The sequence below is a fragment of the Notolepis coatsorum genome, assembly GCF_963971535.1.
Source record: "Notolepis coatsorum genome assembly, contig: SCAFFOLD_318, whole genome shotgun sequence".
Classification (NCBI taxonomy): domain Eukaryota; kingdom Metazoa; phylum Chordata; class Actinopteri; order Aulopiformes; family Paralepididae; genus Notolepis; species Notolepis coatsorum.
In genome coordinates, this window is record NW_028174011.1 from 108,497 (window position 1) to 134,390 (window position 25,894).

At 43.3% G+C, this 25,894-nt stretch overlaps 1 long non-coding RNA gene across 1 annotated transcript; it reads right to left on the minus strand.

Annotated features, from left to right (window-relative positions):
* Positions 1–468: 468 nt before the first annotated feature.
* Positions 469–14,422, minus strand: LOC311247650. Its single transcript, XR_014620867.1, has 3 exons — positions 14,363–14,422; positions 12,944–13,012; positions 469–1,085 (listed from the first exon to the last, which is right to left on the minus strand). It is a non-coding gene; the product is annotated as an uncharacterized lncRNA (long non-coding RNA).
* Between the last annotated feature and the right edge of the window lie 11,472 nt (positions 14,423–25,894).

Consider the following 25,894-nt stretch of genomic DNA (forward strand, 5'->3'; position numbering starts at 1 on the left):
GTGGAAGGATCACACTACCCCCCTTAGATCCTATCCGCGCTGAGCTGGCGCCCCGACCGAACTGTAGGAGTCGCTGTTTACAATGACCCGGACCCACCCCGCCAGCTTTCCCACCCTCTAATACTGCCAATTGTATTAGTGTGAACGGCCAGCCAAGCTGGTGACAACGCCGGAGCTGTGAGCTGGATTTCAGCGTCTCCGGCGTTGGTGACGAACGCAATCTCCGCTACGCCACCTGACCGCCTACGGTATTTTATATTAACGAATAACCCCAATTGCCATAATACATGGAGCATGGAGTTTGAAAAATAGATGAAGGAAAGAGAGAAAAAAAACACATCCAGAAGAGAGGTAGGGAAACAACAGAGAAAGAAGAGGGGGTAGTAAAAGGACTCCCCCCCCCTTTTTTATTTTTAATATTTTTTAATCTAAATCTATAGTCTATATATAATATACAGATGTATAGCAATATTAACATAAGATTCTACATTCTTATGGAATGAATGATACAAAAAAAATATTAAATTTTTTTAAATTTGTTTTTTGTAATTAATTTTGAGTTAATTTTCACAACGCGATAATTTGCTGTGTAATTTATTAATCTAATTAACACGATACACTGACAGCCCTAGTAATTTTAGCTATCTCATTTGCTGACTTTTAATAATTTTGTCTTGCAACACTAATTGTTTTTGTACGTTTTTTTGTGTGTGGACCCCAGGAAGACTAGCTGGTTGCTATGGCACAAGCTAATGGGGATCCTTAATAAAAAAAAATCTTCATCATAAAACCATCCTACTCTGAGCTCCTCTTCATCATAAAACCATCCTACTCTGAGCTCTTCATCATAAAACCATCCTATACTGAGCCCTGAGCTCCTGCCCTCTCCTCCTTCTCCAGGCGCCTGGCTTCAGCTCTGTGACCAGGCTGGTTGTAGTAATCACGTCTGGCTTCAGCTCTGGGACCAGGCTGGTTGTAGTAATCACGTCTGGCTTCAGCTCTGGGACCAGGCTGGTTGTAGTAATCACGTCTGGCTTCAGCTCTGGGAGGAGCATGATTTTTCTCCGTAGCCGGCAGGGGAGAGTCTGCAACACAAACATGTTGATATAACAACATTCACAACATCACAGCAGATCACATGACATCACAGCTGATCACATCACAAAGTACTCTCATTAAAGACATGGTTAGCACTACAAGGTGCACCCCCAGTAGCACAGTCCTGACTGAATGAAAAGTCCATTTCATGTTTTCTACTATGTTCTCATTCTCTGCTGCAGTGCGCGCTGAGTCAGAAGTTGCTGTGCTACTTAATATACTTTTTGTCAAGGTACATATGTACATGTTATATACCTTTGATTTGGGAGTATTTGGGGTTTCAGGGAATCAACCAGAACGATTCGGGCTTATGGCACATAACGCGTTTTATCTCGCGATCTACGGAAAAAGGCTGGATTATCTTGGAAATGCGTGTAATAAACGACAAACTACAGTGTGTTGAAACAAACTATTTTTTCCATGTTGGACTATAAGTCACAAACAATTGTGATGGAGCAGCTCTGTCACAGACTCCGAGCAGCGCGCACACACACACCCACCCCCACACCCACACCCCCACCCCCACCCCCACCCCCACCCCCACCCCCACACCCACACACACACACACACACACACACACACACACACACACACACACACACACACACACACACACACACACACCCCCCCCCACCCACACACACCTTGAGCGTGTTGAAGGTGGTTGTTGTGGTGTTCATGCCACTAGAAGAGTAGGACCCACTTTAACACATTGTATTGTGAGTATAGAGACCTGGTGGAGAGCTTTGTGGGGTGGAGAGACAGCAACCACCTCCAACTCAACACCAGTAAAGCCAAGGAGCTGGTGGTGGACTTCCGGAGGGGCAAGAAGAGCCCCCCCCGACTCCCAACACCATCCGAGGGGAGGAGGTGGAGGTGGTGGAGTCATAAGTTCCTTGGGGTACACCTAAACAATAAACTGGACAGGTCGGACAACACAGAGGCCCTCTACAAGAAGGGACAGAGCAGGCTGTTCTTCCTGAGGAGACTTGGGTCCTTCAACGTTTGCAATAGACTGCTGGAATCATTCTACCAGTCTGTAGTGGCCAGCGTCCTCTGGTGTGGCATGCTGGGGGGGCTACATCAACTCAAGGGACTCCAACAAGCTCAACAAGCTGGTGAGGAAGGCTAGCTCCGTGGTGGGAGTCGAGCTGGTCAGACTAGAGGTGGTGGCAGAGAGGGGGATGAGAAGGAAGCTGGCTGCTATCCTGGAAAATCCCTCCCACCCCCTCTACGACGAGCTAGTCAAGATGAGAAGCATGTTCAGTCACAGACTCATACCCCCCCGACACTCAACTAACCACCTCGGCCAGTCCTTCATACCAGCGGCCATCAGGCTCCACAACAGTGGGCAGGGACTGCTGCCAGACATCCAACTACTAGGAACCTAAAAGGACAATATACTACCTTACGCATACCACACCTTATGTGTATACTGTATACTTCATCAGAGCATATTTTTTGCATTTAGCATTTAGCATTTTAGCATTTAGCATTTTTTGATTATATATTGTTAAGGTTAGAGGTTCTATGTAGGATTGTTAGTAACTGTCTAACTGCATATATAACTCTTTCCAATAGAGGGCGCTCTAGGCGGAGCCACTCCTGATACCACCAGGTGGCGAGTATAAATAGAGATGTCTCCTCCCCCTCTACCTCTTTCTCCACCAGCCTCTCAGTGAGAGGAGAACTCATGTGCTGCTGCTCATACCATGTGAATGAATAAACCATGCCGCTTAAAGGCTAAAGATAGAAACCATGCCTCTTGACCACGTTATTGTCGCCCCATAGCCAGATTGTGTCAACAGGTTATGGGCCCAGAACACGCCGGGGCGAAATAATAAGGGTAGCAAGTTTAGCTGAAGTATATGCTAGGTTAGCGCCGGGAGCACCGCGTGGCTAGGCACTAGGCCAACAAGAGCTAAAGCTACGCCTACCATCAACAAAGAGGATGGCGACCAAGGGAAGGAGCAAATGGCCCTCATTCAATGGAAAAGCAGAGGACTACGAGCTCTGGGAAGAGCGCATGTTATGCTGCATGCAGGGTGCGGGACTGAAGGCGACGATCTTGACAGCCCCCATGGGACCACTGACGGCGGAAGAGCAAGCCCTGGACGACCAGCATAACGCAGACGCGTACTGTGAGTTAGTGCCACTGCTCGACGACACCAGCTTGGGGCAGATATTCCGCGACACTAAAGACAAAGGCAGAGAAAGCCTGGGGGTGTTGAGAGAGCATTACATCGGGCAAGGAAGACCCCGAGTCGTGGCCCTCTACATAACACTAACGGGACTGAGGAAGAGGCACACCGAGACGGTGCCCGAATACGTCATCAGAGCTGAGCAGTCCATGACGTCATTGAAGAGTGCAGGAGAAGCACCAAGCAATGGGCTAATGATGGCGATGGTGATGAGGAGACTACCGGAGCTGTACAAACCGTTCACACTCCTGGTAACACATAACTTTGAGGCCTCAGAAGATACCCACCCAGCCGCCGCGGAGGCAGGAGAGAGGGTGCTGAAGGCCCGAGCAACGCCAAGGGAGAGGACCAGGACCATGGCAGAACTGGTGTGTTGGCGATGCGGAGAGAAAGGCCATCGGAGAGGCGACTGCACAAAGACTGTCTGGTGTAGCTTCTGCAAATCCACGGGGCACACAGAGCGTGCATGAAGAAACACGACCAGAGCGCGCGATACGCGCATGGACGAAACGGCGGCCATGGACGAGACGGCGGCCATGGACGAGACGGCGGCTACGGACAAGATGGCGGATGTGGACAAGATGGCGGCAGCGGACACGATGGCGGCCACGGTCGACGTGAGACAGATCGAGACGACGCCCGGAGAATAACGGGACAAGAAGACTTCGCTTTCGGGGCGCTGACAGCGTGCATCGCCAGGCCGCACAGCTGCAGCGGGCCCAGAGGAAGGGACTGATCGTGGACACAGGTGCATCGTCCCATGTCATCAACGACAGGAGTTGGTTCAAGAACTTTGACAACACTTTCCACCCGGAGAGGCACAGCATGGATCTGGCAGACGGGAAGCGCACCTACGGGTTGGCGCAAGAGAGAGGAGACGCACAGGTATGCCTCACAGACAGTGGGGGGCGCCGACGCACAGTGACGTTAAAGAACGCTCTCTACCTACCATCGTTCCCACAAGGAATATTCTCTGTAATAGCTGCTACTGCAAGCGGTGCCAAGGTATTCTTCGATAAAGGTAAACATTTTCTTGTAGAGCCTGATGGTACACGGTTTGACATAAAGATGTGCCAGAGAATGTATTATCTGCAAACAGAGTGTAATGACAATGACAAGTGTAATGATAATAATGATATGTGTAGCGTGACGGCCAGTCACGATATTCAGACATGGCACGAGATTATGGGTCATTGTAATTACGAGGATTTACTGAAACTGCAAGCAGTGACAGAAGGCATGCACATTGAAGGTGAAAAGCGTAGACCTGACAATAAATGTGTAGTGTGCAAAACAGGGAAGTTTACTCAATCGAGAAACAGAAATCCCACAGAAAAAGTAAAGGTACCACTTGCACTAGTTAACACGGATCTAGCCGGTCCAGTAAGCAACGAGTCCATAGGAGGCTTTAGATATGTACAGTCTTTTACAGATGTGTGCACAGGAGCAGTGTTTGTTTACTTTCTCAAAGCAAAGAGTGACACACTCCAGGCCACAGAGAAATTCCTGGCAGACGTAGCCCCTTATGGTAACGTAGGATGCTTGAGGTCCGACAACGAAACCGAGTTCACAAACAGAGAGTTCCAATCACTGTTGAGAAGGTACAAGATAAGACACGAGACGTCATCTCCATATCCCCCACACCAGAACAGAGTGTCAGAGAGGAAATGGCGCACCCTTTTCGAAATGGCTAGGTGTAAGCTAGTAGAGCCTATGGCATTATGCGGTGCAAGAAGCCACTTACACCAGAAACAGGTGCTTTAATAAGCACACTGGCACCACCCCGTATACAGCACTGACAGGAAAGAAGTGTAATCTAGCTAGAATGCACCGATTTGGATCAGTGTGTTATGCGTACCTGCAGGACAGGGGAAAGCCCGAGTCCAGATGTGTAAAAGGACTCTTTGTAGGGCACGACAAGGGAAGCCCTGCTTTCCTAGTTTATCATCCCGGTAAAGGGAGAGTGCAGAAACACATGCTAGTCAAGTTTGTCACAAAGACAACATGTGAGAGCGAGACACAGACAGAGGAGCTAGAGCTGGACTCCAGAGTAAGGTGTGTAGAAACAGAGACACATCAACCCAGTGTACTTAGCACGGTCGTGCAGGCACAGTCAGCCACCCCCAGAGGCAGATGACGAGGAGCACCCAAGGGTGATGTCAAGTGCCCCAAGCAGTGGGAGGTATCCCTCAAGGGAACACAAACCCCCAAAGTATCTGACAGACTATGCCCGGAAAGGGAGTGACGAGGATGACAGTACACTCACCACCGTTGATTACTGCTACAGGGTAGTCAGTGGGGTACCCCCGACCTTTAAGGAGGCCATAGTGTCCCCCGAATCAAGTAAATGGGAGAGAGCAAGGGATGAGGAGATGAGGTCCCTAGAGGACAACCACACCTTTACTCTAACCAAGTTACCAGAGGGCAGACAGACAGTGGGAGGGAAATGGGTGTATTCAACCAAGTTACCAGAGGGCAGACAGACAGTGGGAGGGAAATGGGTATATTCAATCCGGGAGGGTATTGAAGGCCAAGACAAATACAAAGTATGGTTTGTAGCTAATTGCTTAAATGCTGAAGGAGGGTACTCCATGTTTAAATACTGAAGGAGGGTGGCTACACTGCTTAAATGCAGGAGGAGGATACTCCAGGTTTAAATACGGGAAGAGTAGAATCCGGGTTTAAATACCTGAGTAGAATCCATGTTTAAATACTGAAATGGATCCTATGTTTAATTCTATGTTTAAATACAGAGGTGGATGACTTACCATGTTCTAAATGATTTAATTATGTGGAAAAGATCCTGAGATGTTTTGACTGATGTAAGAGATGTATAGAGAAGCTGTGGGTAGCCTCATTTGTTAGACAACCTGTACTCGCCCTGACCTATGTTTTGTAGTGAGTAAAAATTGTCACAGTATTTTGCAAAGAGGGTCCTGGGGTTTTGAGAGTTACGGATGAGGTCTGAGAAGTATTCGGCTCTCGCTGCTTTAACTGCTAACTGATATCTGATACGAGTGTCTCTAAGCATCTCGAGAGAGACATGGGCCCTCATTCATTAACGTGACGTAGAAAATGTTCTATTTCCATACTTAAGCACAGAATTTAGAATATGTGCACGCACAAAGAAACCGGGATGTATCACACGTGCGTACACAGGTCCTACGCACACCTGTCTTGATAAATATGACTTTGATCCTACGTTTGAGCTCGTGCACTGTTTTAAGTATTTGCATACCAGAACCGCCCCGATTAACCATATACGGTAATGGAATACCCCCATGAAATGTGGAAAAATGGACTAAGCCGAGGGAAGTGTGTTATGTGACAGGCTGACAGACGTGTACACGTACGGTGATGTCGGATATGATATCTATTAACCATTACTGCCTGGGCAGCGCAAACACTAATAAAGACCGTGCTGGAATATGACTGCCTTTTCCCGTTTTGTTTGATTAATACCCAGGGATTAAAGTTCTCCTCAATTTTATTCCAAATCGCGACGGATTTTCCGTAAATTTTCTACCTGCTGCATATGATTTCTAGAGGCATACAATCTATTTTGATGTCAGTATTGGGTAGCCTATATAAAGAATAATACGAGAGCATATACAAGAACAATCATCAAATTTGCTGACGACACAGTGGTGGTGGGCCTGATCTCTGCCAACGACGAGAGGGCCTACCTGGAAGAGGTCAAGGTCCTGGCGGGATGGTGCCAGGAAAACAGCCTCTCCCTGAACGTCAGCAAAACAAAGGAGATGATTGTGGACTTCAGGAGGTCGGGGGTCAAGGACTACAGCCCCCTCAGCATCGACGGGGCACCGGTTGAGAGAGTCAACAGCTTTAAGTACCTCGGAGCCTACATATCCGAGGACTTGACATGGACCACACACATTGACAGTGTTGTGAAGAAGGCACGACAACGCCTCTACTTCCTCAGGCGCCTAAGGAAGTTCCAAGTCAGTCAGAAGATCCTTAAGAACTTCTACTCATGTACAATAGAGAGCATCTTGACTGGCAACATCACCTCCTGGTTTGGGAATAGCACTGCACAAGACCGAAACAGACTACAAAGAGTGACACGTTCAGCCGAACGCACAATTGGAGGGGGGCTCCCCACCCTCCAGAACATTTACAACAAGCGTTGCAAGGGCAAGGCTAAGAGAATCATTAAAGACTCCAGTCACCCGAACAACTGCCTCTTTGAACTGCTGCGGTCAGGCAAGCGATACCGGAGTCTCAAGGCGAGCACAGAAAGACTCAGAAGAAGCTTCTATCCCCAGGCCATCAGGCTGCTAAACGAACAATGAACACTACACAACAACAACCACCAAACGCACATAGCACACACATCCACACGCACACACTCACTTTAAACAAACACACTGTAGCACCCACTCCACACACTTTATAGCACACACCCACTTTAAACAAACACACTGTAGCACCCACTACCCACACTTTATATTTATTGATGAAGGATTGCACTACAACTCGTACACCTTACTGTAAATTGTACCTAAATTGTACCTCATCCCATTTCTGCTTTGCACTATATAGTACTGTACATTAGTACACTGCATAGTATTGTATATTATATGGTAACTCAGCTACGTCTATTCTGCATCGAACATTGTACATATGTCTATACCGAACACTGTGACCTCATTTTCTTCTTCTAAATTACATGCTATACTATGTTATTTGATACTATCTTGTCTAGCACAGTCTCTGGAGCGTAACAGTAAGAAGCATTTTGTATGAAAGTATTCTGTACTTCTGTATGACAACTATTAAAGAAACTTGAAACTTGAAACTTGAACAATGAATCTCACTGCCATGTATGATGTAGCCTGCCTTTCAATACATGAACTTGAATTCCATCATGTTTGTGTGCGGGACTCACAAGGCTGTTGTCACAATGGGTGGTACTGGTACAGTAATAACAGTCTACACAATATCACGATGGACCATGCCATGTAGCCTATGTTCTATTATGACATGATCTGTGACGACAAATGTTCTAGAATGTTTGATTAAGATATCATACTCTGACAGCATGCCTATGATCAACAAAAACGCGAACTTGAATCCCATCATCATATTTACATAGTCTGTCCACTATCTTTATTACTTTGTTATCCCCCCCCCCCCCCCCCCATCTATGTAAAGCGACCTTGCATGGGTCTCTCTTGAAAGGTGCTATGTAAAATGAAGCTATTATTATTATTGTTGTTGTTATTATTATCATGTCTGTGTGCTGAGCTCAGTGAAGTTTCAACGGAGCGAGGTAATCTATTCTAATCAACAAATTGAAGTAGAAAGCATTCCGTTGTGGCCAATCTTATTTGGAAACATGACACAAAATAATAGTATGTCGCTTTTTATTTGAAACGATATTTAATGGTGTTTGGAGGCCGGGTGTTCTGCTTCTGCCCCCCGTGCCAAACAAGCAAGCCAACCTCTTGTTCCCGCATGAGCCCGTTATAATTACACTACTGTCGCTATTTTACAATGAACTATAATGAATTACGGGTCATACAGAAGGTGAACACGCCAGTACTTGGAAGTAATGCACGGAAGCTTATTTCCGCATTGAAACTAATGCAGAACTGAGGAGCGCTTATGCCGTAGTAACGATGTTCTACCACTGGGCGTCAGCTACGCATGCTCCGAGCTGTGCGTAAATATAAGCACGAAGTCAAGTTCAAGTTGAAATTGATGAATCCCACACTTTGCTTAGAAATGGTCGTACGCACAGGTTAAGAACATATCTGTGCGTAAGTCACGTTGATGAATGAGGGCCATGGAGTCTATAATTTTTCCACTTATGCTCTGCTCTCCTGTACTCTCTCCTCTGGGCTCTGGTGGTGTCATTTAGCCACGGCTGGCCTTTAGACTTTGTTTGTTTTTTTTGTCTAAGGGGGGCTACTGAGTCCAGAATGGAGAGGCAGGTGGAATTAAACAGGGATGTGAGTTCATCTATGTCAGGGGTGGCCAACCAGTCAGAGACTAAAAGCCACAAAGATTACTGTGGTACCACAAAGAGCCACACCATATACCAGCGTTTCTCAACCTTTTTTTTCAGTCACTGCACCCTTCATGTGTTTATAGGTCTCACCCTCTGGCCTCTGAAGTTGTTAATGTCTTTTTTATTTGGGCCTCACAGGGTTAAAAGTGAGACCCACGGATGCAAAATTACGAAATCACTTTTAGCCATTTAAAAAAATAATGTTTATTTAAAAAATGTTAACCACATGTAGGCTATAGTCCTGTTGTTCAGCCTCACAATGATATTTGATAGTAAATGTGTTTATATGTCCCACCCTCTGGCCTCTGAAGTTGCTAATGTCTTTTTAATTTGGGCCTCACAGGGTTAACCTCTTAAGCCCGAGATATACAGTAAAAGTGTATATTTTCAGCATTACGTTTGTTTACCAATGATTTTACGTTACATGATCCTGACAGCGATGTAAGTGGATAATCAGGCCAACATCGGCCTCTGAAAAAGATCCCAGTTTATCTTTTTGTAAAATAAGGTTCAAATGCATGATTTGAGTGAATGGTCATGCTCTGACTGTTTAGTTAGAAGACTGTGACCGGGTGTCTCTGCCTTGGATGCTAACTAGAATCAGAATCAGAAATGTATTAGTAAGAAAGTAAGTTTGCACATACGGTCGTTTGGTGCATCAACATTAACAGACAATTAACCCTTTCACTGCCACACGACAGAAGGTTAACCCTTTACTATAACACAACCGACGGCGATGCTCCATCATTAGCATCATTAGCTCCGCGGAGCTAATGATGCTAATGATGGAGCATCGCCATCGGTTGTGTGATGGTAAAGGGCTAACCTTCTGTATTGTCACAGTGAAAGGGTTAACAGACAATTCAAGTAGAATACAATTAAATGGAATATGGTAGGCCCTACTATGGTGACTAACTACTGACCACCACCTGCTAAACAACCACTAGTTGCATGACCGCGGCTATCTATGTTCCTCTGGTGGAGTTTGTAGCGTTTTTCTTCTAGACATCAAATTTTAGCTGGAAAAAGGTCAAACCCGGGGAAGGTCAAAGAAGACTCCCTCTGGATTCATAACATGAGTTCTGTAGTGACTGTACATAATTCACACAGAACTGTTGTTGGGAATAGTAGTTCCCCCCGGACGATATTGTGTGTGGCACTTCCTGCCACGGTCATTCATTCTATCTATCAACTCGATTACGTTGACATGTTGTTATGTTGCTGAATAATAAAGGGATTAGGTTCAACTTCGATACACCGCCTCCGACTCCTTTATCTCAGCGCTACAGTTCATTGTTTAAATGGTTGGCGACGGCTCTCCCTGCCAGGGCGGCAAAGAACGACCTGTCTCAAGCTGTTACTCCATTTGGCCTTATTGCTTTACAAATTACATCGCTCTTTCTTCTCCTACTACTCCTCCTCCTCTCCCCCTCCTCTCCTCCTCCTCCTATCCCCCTCTCCTGCTCCTCTCCTCCTCTCCTGCTCCTCTCCTCCTCCTCTCCCCCTCCTCTCCTCCTCCTCCTATCCCCCTCCTCTCCCCCTCTCCTCCTCCTCTCCCCCTCCTCTCCTCCTCCTCCTCCTCTCCCCCTCCTCTCCTCCTCCTCATCTCCCCCTCCTCCTATCCCCATCCTCTCCTCCTCCTCCTCTCCCCCTCCTCTCCTCCTCCTCCCTTTCCTCTCCTCCTCCTCCTCTCCCCCTCCTCTCCTCCCTCTGTTTTCCACCTTCTATTTTGCCGCCCTGAGGAGTCTGACCTTCCCCCGTGTGCCGTCAGCGCAGACCTGGCTTCAGGAAGCCGCCATTCAGAGACATCCTGTCAGGAAGCCCCGCTTTCAATAGCCCCGGCACAGGACGTAGAAATACACCGTGCAGACTGTGTCTCACTCTACCTTTCAATAGCCCCGGCACAGGACGTAGAAATACACCGTGCAGACTGTGTCTCACTCTACCTTTCAATAGCCCCGGCACAGGACGTAGAAATACACCGTGCAGACTGTGTCTCACTCTAACTTTCAATAGCCCCGGCACAGGACGTAGAAATACACCGTGCAGACTGTGTCTCACTCTACCTTTCAATAGCCACGGCACAGGACGTAGAAATACACCGTGCAGACTGTGTCTCACTCTACCCTTCAATAGCCACGGCACAGGACGTAGAAATACACCGTGCAGACTGTGTCTCACTCTACCCTTCAATAGCCACGGCACAGGACGTAGAAATACACCGTGCAGACTGTGTCTCACTCTACCTTTGAATAGCCCCGGCACAGGACGTAGAAATACACCGTGCAGACTGTGTCTCACTCTACCCTTCAATAGCCACGGCACAGGACGTAGAAATACACCGTGCAGACTGTGTCTCACTCTACCCTTCAATAGCCCCGGCACAGGACGTAGAAATACACCGTGCAGACTGTGTCTCACTCTAACTTTGAATAGCCCCGGCACAGGACGTAGAAATACACCGTGCAGACTGTGTCTCACTCTACCTTTCAATAGCCCCGGCACAGGACGTAGAAATACACCGTGCAGACTGTGTCTCACTCTACCTTTCAATAGCCACAGCACAGGACGTAGAAATACACCACGCAGACTGTGTCTCACTCTACCCTTCAATAACCACGTTAGATATGGAGATTGGTTATAGGGTTTGGTTATATATAGTGCTGTCAGGTGATTAAAAAAATGTATCTAATTAATTACAGGATTTGTAATTCATTAATCTAATTAATCACATGTTAATCGCATAACCCTTTTAGGCCTGATATTCTATAATCATATTTCAAATGGCATGTGTCCGGATGGCAGAATTCAGTACTGTATCTACAAAACCTTCTGTTTAATCATCTTCCATTTATTCATTTGTTTCGATTTTTCAGGTCTGGTAATTTTTAGCATGGTGTTATTCACAGTCAAAGATAAAAAAAAATTTATTGATATTCTCATTTGGTTCATTACAATTTACTCAAGCCTAGTAACACACAGTATTTCTGACACTGGGAATTCATTCCCTGAGATCCATAGATGTCCCTAAAATCAGATACCAAGAACATGCAAATGGACCATATTAAAAAAAAGTCTGTAAATGTGTATTCTACATTCTTATGGAATGAATGAGATTTAAAAATATTAAAATTAAAAAATATATATATTTTTTTAAATTAATTTTGAGTTCATTTTCATAACGCGATAATTTGCTGTGTAATTAATGAATCTAATTAAGGTGATAAACTGACAGCCCTAGTTATATATATATTTCAGCGAGTATTGCGAGTACAAAAAGAGCGCTGTGATACAGGGGGTTCCATGACTGTGTTGCTGAGTGTGTTGCTTTAACCCTTTCACTGCCACATGACAGAAGGTTAACCCTTTACTATCACACAACCGACGGCGATGCTCCATCATTAGCATCATTAGCTCTGCGTCCGCTAACAATGCTAATGATGGAGCATCGCCGTCGGTTGTGTGATAGTAAAGGGCTAACCTTCTGTATTGTCACAGTGAAAGGGTTAACCGGCTGTCGTGTGGCAGTGAGAGGGTTAATGTCCAGACAGGAAGTGACATTTCGTGTGGCAGTGAGAGGGTTAATGTCCAGACAGGAAGTGACATTTACCAGAAACAAATGTCGAGGTTGTCTGCTCTTCCTGCTGAGCTTCATCAGCGTCCCCTCCTTCATGAACACCTGAGGAAACACACACTTCATCAGCGTCCCCTCCTTCATGAACACCTGAGGAAACACACACTTCATCAGCGTCCCCTCCTTCATGAACACCTGAGGAAACACACACTTCATCAGCGTCCCCTCCTTCATGAACACCTGAGGAAACACACACTTCATCAGCGTCCCCTCCTTCATGAACACCTGAGGAAACACACACTTCATCAGCGTCCCCTCCTTCATGAACACCTGAGGAAACACACACTTCATCAGCGTCCCCTCCTTCATGAACACCTGAGGAAACACACACTTCATCAGCGTCCCCTCCTTCATGAACACCTGAGGAAACACACACTTCATCAGCGTCCCCTCCTTCATGAACACCTGAGGAAACACACACTTCATCAGCGTCCCCTCCTTCACCAACACCTGAGAGATCGTGCTGCGCAGGTGAAAAGATGCGACGGCTGCCTCCTCGAGTACCGGAGGGGACACGTGATGCAAGGCTTGGTCCACATTGCAGCCGACTTGTGGGAGGCATGGCCTAACAACGTTCGAGACAGGGAGGGTAGAATTGGACAATACGAAATTGGGGACGGGAGAAAAATAGAAAAATGGGGAGAAAAAGTTGATAAAAAAAAGGAAGTGGCACAGCCAAAAGTGAGTGTAGTCTTTTGAAGGAAGAGACTCAGGGCTTTCGAATTTCGAAAAACTACCCTACCCAGCTCACACCAGCGGCCAGCCCCTGTCAATCAACTGACTTCTGGATTTACTTTTTTATTTCTCTTATTTTTTGGGATTATCTCCCACAAACCTGAACGGTATTGCCATAAAACAGAACACAGTTAGTTTCTCTAGCTTTCTGTGAACGTCTTGCAAAATACGGTGTTGCAATACGAAGAAAAATGGTTGAGAAATTTACATTATAAAAAAGATGGCAGAATTCAGTTCTGTTTCTACAAAACCTTCTGTTTAATAATCTTCCCTTTATTAATTTGCTTAGATTTTTCAGGTCTGGTCAATTTTAGCATGGTGTTATTCACAGTCAAAGATAATTTTTTTTAAATAGAATTGATATTCTCCTTTGGTTCATTACAATTTACTGAATGATGAATTGAAAATGGGGGACCCTGATGTAAACAAGACGAAAGTATTTCTCTGGTCTGCATCCCCTTAACAATTGTATGTATTGAGCTGTACTGTACTCTACCCATTCTGCAATCTGTTAATAAAGTTTTCAATCAATCAATCAAAACTCAAGCCTAGTATATCGCGAGCCGCGGGTTGGCCACCCCTGATCTATGTTAAGGTTGGAGGGAGAGGCTTCAATAGTACAGATGTTAGGGGCAGCTAGGAAGGCGGAGGAAAACTTACTGGTTGTTAAGGGGTTAATGCTGCGGGAGGGACGCCCATGGGAGGAGGGGGATTTGCCTGGGGGGAGAGAGAGAGAGGAGGTGAACATTACAGCAGTGATCAGAGGAGCATGCATTTTCATCAATATTCACATTTGACACTGAGAAATCAAGCTTATGGCCTAGTTTGTGGGTGGCGGTGGTAGTAAGCAAAGTGAGTCGAATGAGTCGATCAATTCCATGAAATCAGACACCATAGGCTTGGATGGGCAGCACACATGAATATTAAAGTCACCAAGAATCAGGATTCTGTCATGGATGGACATGGTATTTGACAGAAACTCGGAAAATTGGGAAATAAAGTCCTTGCTGCTAGGGGGCCGATAAACGAGGGCGATTAGGAGAGGTTTGTCCAAGTCAACCATGGTCAACTGTACTTCAGAGCTGGAGATCTACTATAGATGTCCCTAGAATCAGACACTAAGAACATGCAAATGGACCATATTAAAAAAAGTCTGTAAATGTGTATTCTACATTCTTATGGAATGAATACGATTTTTTTTTATAAAAAAAGATTTTTATTTTTTTTTTGTATTTTATTTTGAGTAAATTTTCATAACGCGATAATTTGCTGTGTAATTAATTAATCCAATTAACACGATAAACTGACAGCCCTAATTATAATATATTGTCTATATTCATGTCTTGCCCGAAAAGGTCTCAAATGGCCCTAAGAGAAGCCCTTTTTGTCACAAGTCTGTTGGAGAATGAGACCCAAATGTGTCTGAAGTAACATCATTGCCAGTGGTCCAGTTCACACGTATCATTAGTGTTGGCCAGTAGCACGTTACTTAGTCATTGTATTACTTTCACAGTAACTTTGTAAGACTTTACAATTTCAAAAATAGAAATTATATCATAGTTAGTTACTAATCCAAGTAACGCTGTGTTACTGTGTTACAACATAACACAATACTTACTAATAAAGTATATTTAGTTTTTAGACAGAGATGTGAGCCTGTAAAGATCAGCAGCTGAATGTGATGTTAGTGTTTAGAGTTACCTGAGCAGGTCAACTGCATGGTGTAACGGGAAGAATCAGAATACCAGAATCCGCTACACTCCCTCAGTGCAGACTCAGAGCCAGAACAGGCAGGACGACGAGGAAGCATCCTCCACGTAGGTTGTTCAGAAACAGAACCCTCCCTCTCTTCTTCTGAAACAGCAGAGCCACAGTCCAGCTCTCTGCACACTACAGCTGCTTCCTTCATGTTCCATTGTCCATACGCGTCTCCTGGTCTCCAGACTCCCTGGTGGTTGAGCTCCAGTGTCCCAGCACAGCGGCTGCCTCCTACCAACCTCACATCACGTTCTGCACAGAAACAAGAGAGAAACGACTACATTTAGAGGCATGTTTATCTGTAATTAAAATATCATGTGTGTTGCTCCTAAATACTAATAAAACTGAGGTGATAATTGTTGGCCTCCTAGACTGAGGTGTGTGTTTAAGGCCACCTCCCTGAAATGTGAGAATTGTCTTATTTCACAGAAAGCTCCAACATTAAAAACCTCTGCATGCTTTTTCATCCTTCTCTCTCATTTGATTGACACGTCAAAGATATCACCAGAATGGCCTTATTTCATCTTCGTAATATTTAAAACATCTGATCTCTATAGTATTAACCCTTGTAGGGTGTTTGCATTTATGTTACTCTGGTGGACATAAATTATTATTGGGATTTTAAAACAATAAATCCATAACAATGTATGTAAAAATGATGACATATGTTAACTTTATCTCAAATTTCAAGCAATTTAAACGGCATATACTGTATGGTTAATGTTTCCCATTTACCTCTGCTAGATCACAATTATGAATAAAAGTGATATTTGTTTTATTGTGATCAAATGTGATGTCTGTAAAAAGAAAATCCATGATAATCGAGACATTAATTTAATAAATCACGTTTATCTTGAAAAATATGAATGAAACAAGGTGGAAGCAGACAGTGAAGGAACACAGTGAACCTTTTTGTTACATTTCTACCATGTTTACTTGTTTTCATCAACAGTCTCCACAGTCTGGGGTCCAGTTACACCACGTATGTAAGATAGATGTGTAGGGGTGCAGTGTGTTCTCTTACATGTTCTTCACAGAAAATGAGACAAGGCCGATGACCAATAATAATAATAATAATAATAATAATAATAATAATAATAATAATAATAATAATAATAATAATAATAATAATAATAATAATAATAATAATAATAATAATAATAATAATAATAATAATAATAATAATAATAATAATACACTTTATTTGTATAGCACCTTTCATAGAATTGCAGCTCAAAGTGCTTTACAACAGAAAAAGATGGGCATAAAATGAGCACATAAAGTGCAGACATATAAAATCACAGTTTTTCACATTAGGATCTAAATAGTGCAATCAAATAGTAAAATATAATAGACATACAATGAGCACATAAAGTGCAGACATACAGTTTAGAACCTGTAATAAAAAGTAATATAGAATGGCAGAGTAAAATTATGCAATAGTGCATTGCAATAAGGTAGTTCTGAATGACTGTTTAACAGTTTAAAACTGTCTTAACCTTCCCTGTTTGATATCCACAGTTTAGAACCCGACAGTCTTCCTTCCTGTTTGATACCCACTTTGACCCTTCAAACCTCCCCCTCAGGGCGCAGTTCTAGGTCTGGGTCCCCACATAGTTTTAAAAACCTGACAGTCTTTCTTCCTGCTTGATACTCACATAGTTTGATACCTGACAGTTTAGAACCTGTGATAAAAGTAATAAAACAGTCAAATAGAATGGACAGAGTAAAATAGTGTCAGTACAATCAGCAGTGGAGTCTATTAAAAGGCTATGGTGAAGAGATACGTTTTTATCGTATTTTTGAAGATATTTAGAGATCTAGCTTCCCTAATGTCCATAACTTTGGTGCATAGTTTGCAAAGGCTGCGTCCACGACTTCCTTTAGGCTGTGGTTTGAAACCTTCAAATAGACCAGTAGTAGATGATCGTAATATTCTAGAAGGCACATAGTTGACTAGATATGACTCATTTTATCATTTATCGTAGTTAAACATCCCTCAAACCAGAACACCACACAAGGGTTAACTGTGTCTGTTGAAGTCAGAGGTTCTATGTAGGATTGTTATTAACTGTATAACTGCATATATAACTGTTTCCACTAGAGGGCGCTCTAGGCGGAGCCACTCAAGAACACCACCAGGTGGCGAGTATACATAGAGATGTCTCCTCCTACTCTACCTCTTCCCCCCAGCCTCTCAGTGAGAGGAGAACTCTAGAACTGCTGCTCATACCATGTGAATAAATAAACCACGCCAGTTAAAGGCTAAAGATAGAAACCATGCCTCTTGACCACATTATTGTCGCCCTATAGCCGGATTCTGTCAACAGTGTCTGATGCTGAAACCATAGTACATGCTTTTGTTTTGTCCAGACTCGATTACTGTAATAAATGATATGGACTACAACATTCTACTGTGAAAAGTCTTCAACTCATAAGAAATGCAGCTGCTAGAATCATTATCAAAACCACAGTCCATAACACACACACACACACACACACACACACACACACACACACACACACACACACACACACACACACACACACACACACACACACACACACACACACACACACACACACACACACACACACACACACACACACACACACACACACACACACACACACACACACACACACACACACACACACACACACACACACACACACACACACACACACACACACACACATGTATTAATCACCGTAGGAAATCCAGGGGTCATAGCAGCAGAGGGAGGCACAGGCAGGGTAATATAAATGTCAATACAAATATGAGAATGAAAGTAATGAACAAGATATGAATAAAAATTAAGCTGATGTCTGATCTGCCGATCTCTCTCTCCCTCCGTGTGTGTGTGTGTGTGTGTGTGTGTGTGTGTGTGTGTGTGTGTGTGTGTGTGTGTGTATGTGTGTGTGTGTGTGTGTGTGTGTGTGTGTGTGTGTGTGTGTGTGTGTGTGTGTGTATGTGTGTGTGTGTGTGTGTGTGTGTGTGTGTGTGTGTGTGTGTGTGTGTGTGTGTGTTATGGACTGTGTGGTGATCATCAGCTTAGGCAGAAAACAGTTGTATCTCTATGGTGATCAGCCTCGGCTCGCTCTCGTCGTAAGGCGGCGAGCAGCAGGGCGAACGGCCTGGCTTTGATGTTGCGCTGGAGCCGGACGAGAGTTCTCCTGCCTCGTCTCCATTTCCGATGGAGACTGAGGATTACATGGAGGGGGCGAGAGCTCTCTTGTTCGAAGGCCCAATAGAGACGTATCACTCTCCCCCTTGGGGAGTGGCAGGGAGTGTTGCGTCTCCTTGAGGTCCCTTGTACTCCAGGGTTGGGTTAGAACCTCCGAGGCAGCCTCCCGTACGTGAGGGACGCGAGTGACGTGGAGGGAGGTAGGCAAGGGGAGTTGCTTGCCTTGTTCCCCGAGCTCATGGCGGCCGCCGCAGCCGCTAATGACGTGGCGTCCTGTGAGAGAGACGGGCGTTGTCTGCCCATTCTTCCCAGCAATGGAGTCCTACGTGTCACAGGGACAGGTAATCTCCCGCTTTGTTGGCCTTACCCCCGCCTACGTGCCAGTCACGCGGGTGGTGGGTTTGGTCCAGGGGCTAAAGGACGGGGTGCCTCGACTTGATAGCCCCATGGCATCCATACTTTGTCCCGAAATGGTGTGGAATAATAATAATAATAATAATAATAATAATAATAATAATAATAATAATAATAATAATAATAATAATAATAATAATAATAATAATAATAATAATAATAATAATAATAATAATAATAATAATAATAATAATAATAATAATAATAATAATAATAATAATAATAATAGATTGTATTTGTAATGAACTTTTTGTTCACTAGGATCACAAAGTGCTACAGGGTTAAAACAGTTAAAAAAAAATAAAAAAAATAAATAACTTTAAGATGAGGGTTGTCTATAGGCTACTAGTTGTTTTTACTTTACTATATAAATGGACTTTAAGATGATGGTTGTCTATAGGCTACTAGTTGTTTTTACTTTACTATATAAATGGACTTTAAGATGATGGTTGTCTATAGGCTACTAGTTGTTTTTACTTTACTATATAAATGGACTTTAAGATGATGGTTGTCTATAGGCTACTAGTTGTTTTTACTTTACTATATAAATGGACTTTAAGATGATGGTTGTCTATAGGCTACTAGTTGTTTTGACTTTACTATATAAATGGACTTTAAGATGATGGTTGTCTATAGGCTACTAGTTGTTTTGACTTTACTATATAAATGGACTTTAAGATGATGGTTGTCTATAGGCTACTAGTTGTTTTTACTTTACTATATAAATGGACTTTAAGATGATGGTTGTCTATAGGCTACTAGTTGTTTTTACTTTACTATATAAATGGACTTTAAGATGATGGTTGTCTATAGGCTACTAGTTGTTTTTACTTTACTATATAAATGGACTTTAAGATGATGGTTGTCTATAGGCTACTAGTTGTTTTTACTTTACTATATAAATGGACTTTAAGATGATGGTTGTCTATAGTCTACTAGTTGTTTTTACTTTACTATATAAATGGACTTTAAGATGATGGTTGTCTATAGGCTACTAGTTGTTTTTACTTTACTATATAAATGGACTTTAAGATGATGGTTGTCTATAGGCTACTAGTTGTTTTTACTTTACTATATAAATGGACTTTAAGATGATGGTTGTCTATAGGCTACTAGTTGTTTTGACTTTACTATATAAATGGACTTTAAGATGATGGTTGTCTATAGGCTACTAGTTGTTTTTACTTTACTATATAAATGGACTTTAAGATGATGGTTGTCTATAGGCTACTAGTTGTTTTGACTTTACTATATAAATGGACTTTAAGATGATGGTTGTCTATAGGCTACTAGTTGTTTTGACTTTACTATATAAATGGACTTTAAGATGAGGGTTGTCTATAGTCTACTAGTTGTTTTTACTTTACTATATAAATGGACTTTAAGATGAGGGTTGTCTATAGGCTACTAGTTGTTTTGACTTTACTATATAAATGGACTTTAAGATGAGGGTTGTCTATAGGCTACTAGTTGTTTTTACTTTACTATATAAATGGACTTTAAGATGAGGGTTGTCTATAGGCTACTAGTTGTTTTTACTTTACTATATAAATGGACTTTAAGATGATGGTTGTCTATAGGCTACTAGTTGTTTTTACTTTACTATATAAATGGACTTTAAGATGATGGTTGTCTATAGGCTACTAGTTGTTTTTACTTTACTATATAAATGGACTTTAAGATGATGGTTGTCTATAGGCTACTAGTTGTTTTTACTTTACTATATAAATGGACTTTAAGATGATGGTTGTCTATAGGCTACTACAGTTGTTTTGTCTCTGTTCTTCCTGAGAGGGCTCAGGTCTTTCAATGTCTGCAGCAAACTGCTGCAGATGTTCTACCAGTCTGTGGAGGCTGGTGCCCTCTTCTTCGCTGTGGTATGCTGGGGGGGCAACACCAACACAGACAAAATAAACAAACTGGTCAAGAAAGCAAGCTCTGTGGTGGGAGCGGACCTAGACAGTCTGGAGGTGGTGGCAGAGGGGAGGACGAGGAGGAAGCTGTATGCTATCCTTGAGAACCCCTGCCACCCCCTCCATGATGAGCTGACCGCAATGCGGTCCACGTTTAGCCACAGACTTATCCCCCCCCGACATACCACAAAGCGCTTCGGGCAGTCCTTTGTGCCGGTGGCAATCAGGCTCCACAACCAGGCAGGGCCAGGACGGGCCAACTGCCGTGGACTGGAGGAGCTGGGTTGTGGACTGTAACCAATTAAATAAATTATTTAACATCATGATTGGACTTGTTTCTTTTTCTTTTCTTCCATTCACCACTTTTAGCTCTATTTTAGCCCTATTTTAGCTCTTCTTTTAAGCCCTATGTATTTGTCCATCTTTGTTTTTAACACATACTAAATAACTGTATGTTATGTATATGTATACAGGCTGCTTTTGTATATAAGAATTTGTTCTTAATTGCTTGCCTGGATAAATAAAGGTTACAAAAAAATATATATATATATATTAACTGTCTATAGGCTACTACTGTCTATAGGCTACAGGGACACTTGATGTATTTGACACAACAGTTGGTTGAGAAACGGGGTGTTTTTGTAATTTGGTTTTATTCAGAAATATGTGTCATTTTTTAGTCCCAGTCCGTCCCTGACTCCACATCTTTAAAGAAGCCTTTGCACTTGATGTGTAAGAGTCATGTTATTAATATATTTTCTTTTGTCTTTTTCCATATTTGGCATTAACACTTTAATGCGACGTGTTATGTCGTTTTTTCATGCCCCCCGTTGAGTGCCGACGACGCGAATTGTAGTTTGATTTTTTTATTAGCGATCTGAATTCATATTTCATCAACCGAGTCTCCCGTTGGTACAGCAGCCCCTCTAGGAGCTCCGATGGGAAAATACCGCCCCCTATCGTCTATCCCTGTGTAACTGCAGGCCATTCGATTACACTGGTGGATCTTTTTTACACAGAAATGCTGCAATAAATAATAATGCAGCAAAGAATACTGCCAGATTAGCTTATTTACACTGAACCCAGCAAAGGCGGCACAATGCCCCACTGTGTGTAGATTCAGACAGAACGCCATGTTCCTGAGACGTAGGTGGATAGAAGCATCTCGGGTTGTGGTTCTGAAACCGGTCTCCAAGGAGGGAAGACGAGGTGATAAACATGGAATATCTTCGAGTGCGTGCCAGGCATTACCTCTGCCCCCATTAAATGTTATGTCATGTAGCCTACATTTCCATCTGTCAGAAATGCCTTTATCCCGCAGTATGCAATGCAGTGTTGTGGTTTGTTCTGGAGACTGGTGTATGAGTCCAGGGCAGGCAGGTGATGTACCGTGAGCTTTATACAAAAACTCTCTAAGATAAAGATTGCATCTTCTCATGGGCGGCTGGGTAGCGCAGCGGACTAAGCTAATTCAATGAGTAATTCATAATGTTTTACATACCTGAGCAGGTGAGGCCAACATTCTTGCCAGGTGAGTTGGTGTTTATTTCTGAGTCTGACGTGAAACAGTCCAGGAGACGGGACTTGTTGCCTTTACACTTGAATTCTTTGGTCCAGATTGGACCCTCTCCTTCTCCATAGAGCGCCCCCTGGAGGGCTAAAAGAGGCCCACAGCCAACCTGCCTACAGACCACCTCTGCATTCTGCTGGTCAAAGTCAGCTTCAAATAGTGACCTCCACACCTGATCAGACTTCATCTCCACTCTGCCTGAACACGGACCAGATCCATTCACAAGCCTCACCGACCCTGTACGCACGCACGCACGCGCACGCACGCACGCACGCACGCACGCACACACACACACACACACACACACACACACACACACACACACACACACACACACACACACACACACACACACACACACACACACACACACACACACACACACACACACACACACACACACACACACACACACACACACACACACACACACACACACACACACACACACACACACACACACACACACACACACACACACACACACACACACACACACACACACACACACACACACACACAGTCAGAGAGAAAAAAAAAAGTCAGAATTAAAAACAGCCTAGACAATTTAGCCGATTTACATATTGAGCGTCATTATGTCAAATGTCCTATGTCACTGGTAATACCGGTGTTGTCATGAGTTTATTAGTCATGGGAAATTTCACATCACCGTGGCAACCTTAGTACGGTCTCATTATTCTGACAAATCCACACGCAGGCAAATATTTTTTAGCAATTCACATGAGCCATCTGGTGTCATACAGCTGTCTTAACGGATTTATTGATTTTAAATGCTTAAGAATGTTTTCTAATTACTCTGTTGCAATTGACTATGTTAATGTGCTACCACTGAAATGCATGACAATGTATTTAGCCAGAAGGTATTATAGAACTATTAAAAAAAAAAAAATCTTTAAATATACTACCTGTAAGACTGACATCAAAACTACCTGTAGGACTGCTGACAAAACTACCTGTAGGACTGCTGACAAAACTACCTGTAGGACTGCTGTCAAAACTACCTGTAGGACTGCTGACAAAACTACCTGTAGGACTGACATCAAAACTACCTGTAGGACTGCTGTCAAAACTACCTGTAGGACTGCTGTCAAAACTACCTGTAGGACTGCTTTCAAAACTACCTGTAGGACTGCTGTCAAAACTACCTGTAGGACTGCTGTCAAAACTACCTGTAGGACTGCTGACAAAACTACATGTAGGACTGCTGACAAAACTACATGTAGGACTGCTGACAAAACTACCTGTAGGACTGCTGTCAAAACTACCTGTAGGACTGCTGTCAAAACTACCTGTAGGACTTCTGTCAAAACTACCTGTAGGACTGCTGTCAAAACTACCTGTAGGACTTCTGTCAAAACTACCTGTAGGACTGCTGACAAAACTACCTGTAGGACTGCTGACAAAACTACATGTAGGACTGCTGACAAAACTACCTGTAGGACTGCTGACAAAACTACCTGTAGGACTGCTGACAAAACTACCTGTAGGACTGACATCAAAACTACCTGTAAGACTGACATCAAAACTACCTGTAGGACTGCTGTCAAAACTACCTGTAGGACTGCTGACAATTCATAAGTTTAGTTAAAAATAAATATAGAGAGAGAGAGAGCACAATTACAGTTGACAAGTATAGTATGAGGAGGTAGAAATGTATATTCTTTTTTTTTTATCCACCTTTTCTCCTCTTTTTCAATTTCTTTCCCATCCCAATTCCATTGTGCCAATTCTTCCCTCCCCTGTCTTGAACGTTGCTCGCATATGCCCCCCACTGGCTGGTTGTAGGGAGGATAGAAGCCTTGCATCATGTGTCCCCTCCGCCTGAATTCTTTCCCCAATATATTTCCAGTTCCGTGTTCGCCTTCTGCGCTCTGATTGGCCACTGACTGGTCGCGCCAATCGTGTGACGGCAAGTTCTTTCGCCGGTTAAGCTTAGGCACTCTTTCGAAGTTGGTTAAGGTTAGAGTTTGTCTTAGAGCAGGGCGATAGAACACCAGCCCTGATTCCAAACTCTAACCTTAACCAACTTCGAAAGAGTTGCCTAAGCTTAACCAGTGATAAACTAGGCGTTAGGTAGTTTGCAGGCTGTTAGACCTGGAAATGGGCAAAGACACAGCTCGTCACACGATTGGGCGCACATGTCACATGACCAGAAACGTCCGTGGCCAATCAGATCGCAGAACGCGAACGCGGAACTGGAAATGTATTGGGGAAAGAATAGACGCGTCCCCTCCGGTACACGAGGAGGCAGCCTGTCACACAATTGCATTTCCAATTAATATTAGGTTAGAAAAAACATTTGCTGATTTAATGTGACTTCCTTGAATGTGTCTCTGCATTGGCAGTGATGATGACAATCATAGTGAAGTATTTCATCCATTTGAAGCTATATGGTTTGAAGTGTTCTGACAACTATATCATTTATTGTGCATCTTGAATGAAAATCACCTGTTGATGATTCAGTTGTGTAACTATGATAAAGACAAATATATTTTATGTCAAATATTGTATGCTCACACAAAGGTAATGTATGAGACTTTAGGTAATGTATGAGCCTCTGTTCCTCTCCTTCCTTTAATGGAAACCCTGTGTGGGGATTTAACTCAAAGTTAAACTGAAAGATTAAAATACCTGGCCTCATCTTTGCTTCTGAAATAAGAGAGAATACTTTGTGCAACATTTTCAATATTTTGTGTTGTACAATGGATGACTTCTTGAGTGTAAAATAACACCTGGATCTCCGTGGGGCGGGGCAAACATAGACCAATGAAAGCAGCTATCCCCACTGAGTCTAATAGCGCCACCCACAAGTCTCTTGAGATATGAAAGGGAGTGTGGGCGTGGTTTCAGAATAGAGGCGTGTTTAACCCAGACCAATTCATGTATAAGTCTCTACTAAGTTGATTGACACCTCCCATAGTTGTGTGTCTGTGTGTTTCTCCAGTGGAAGTGTATGAGGCTTATTCATGGTCCTGTCTCTTTAAGAGAATTCAGCTACAGTGGGGAGTCCATTCATGTGCAAAAATTTTACGAAATCATATGGCATTATTAGAAGGATTTCTTCTCTTGTGAATCGCTCCTGTCTTTTGACACTTTATTATAGTTTGATATACCCATATTTATCGTATTGTAATATTATTTTGGCCAGTACTTTTCCTACTTCTTTTCATAAACTTTTTATATTGCATAATTCATTCATAAGGCTTGCCACTACTTCTAATGAATCTGCTCCTCTTTTTAGGCAACTTAAAATACTATCAATATTTGATATTATTGTATATCAGATATGTATTGTTATGTTTAACAACACTTTTAATTTAGATTTATT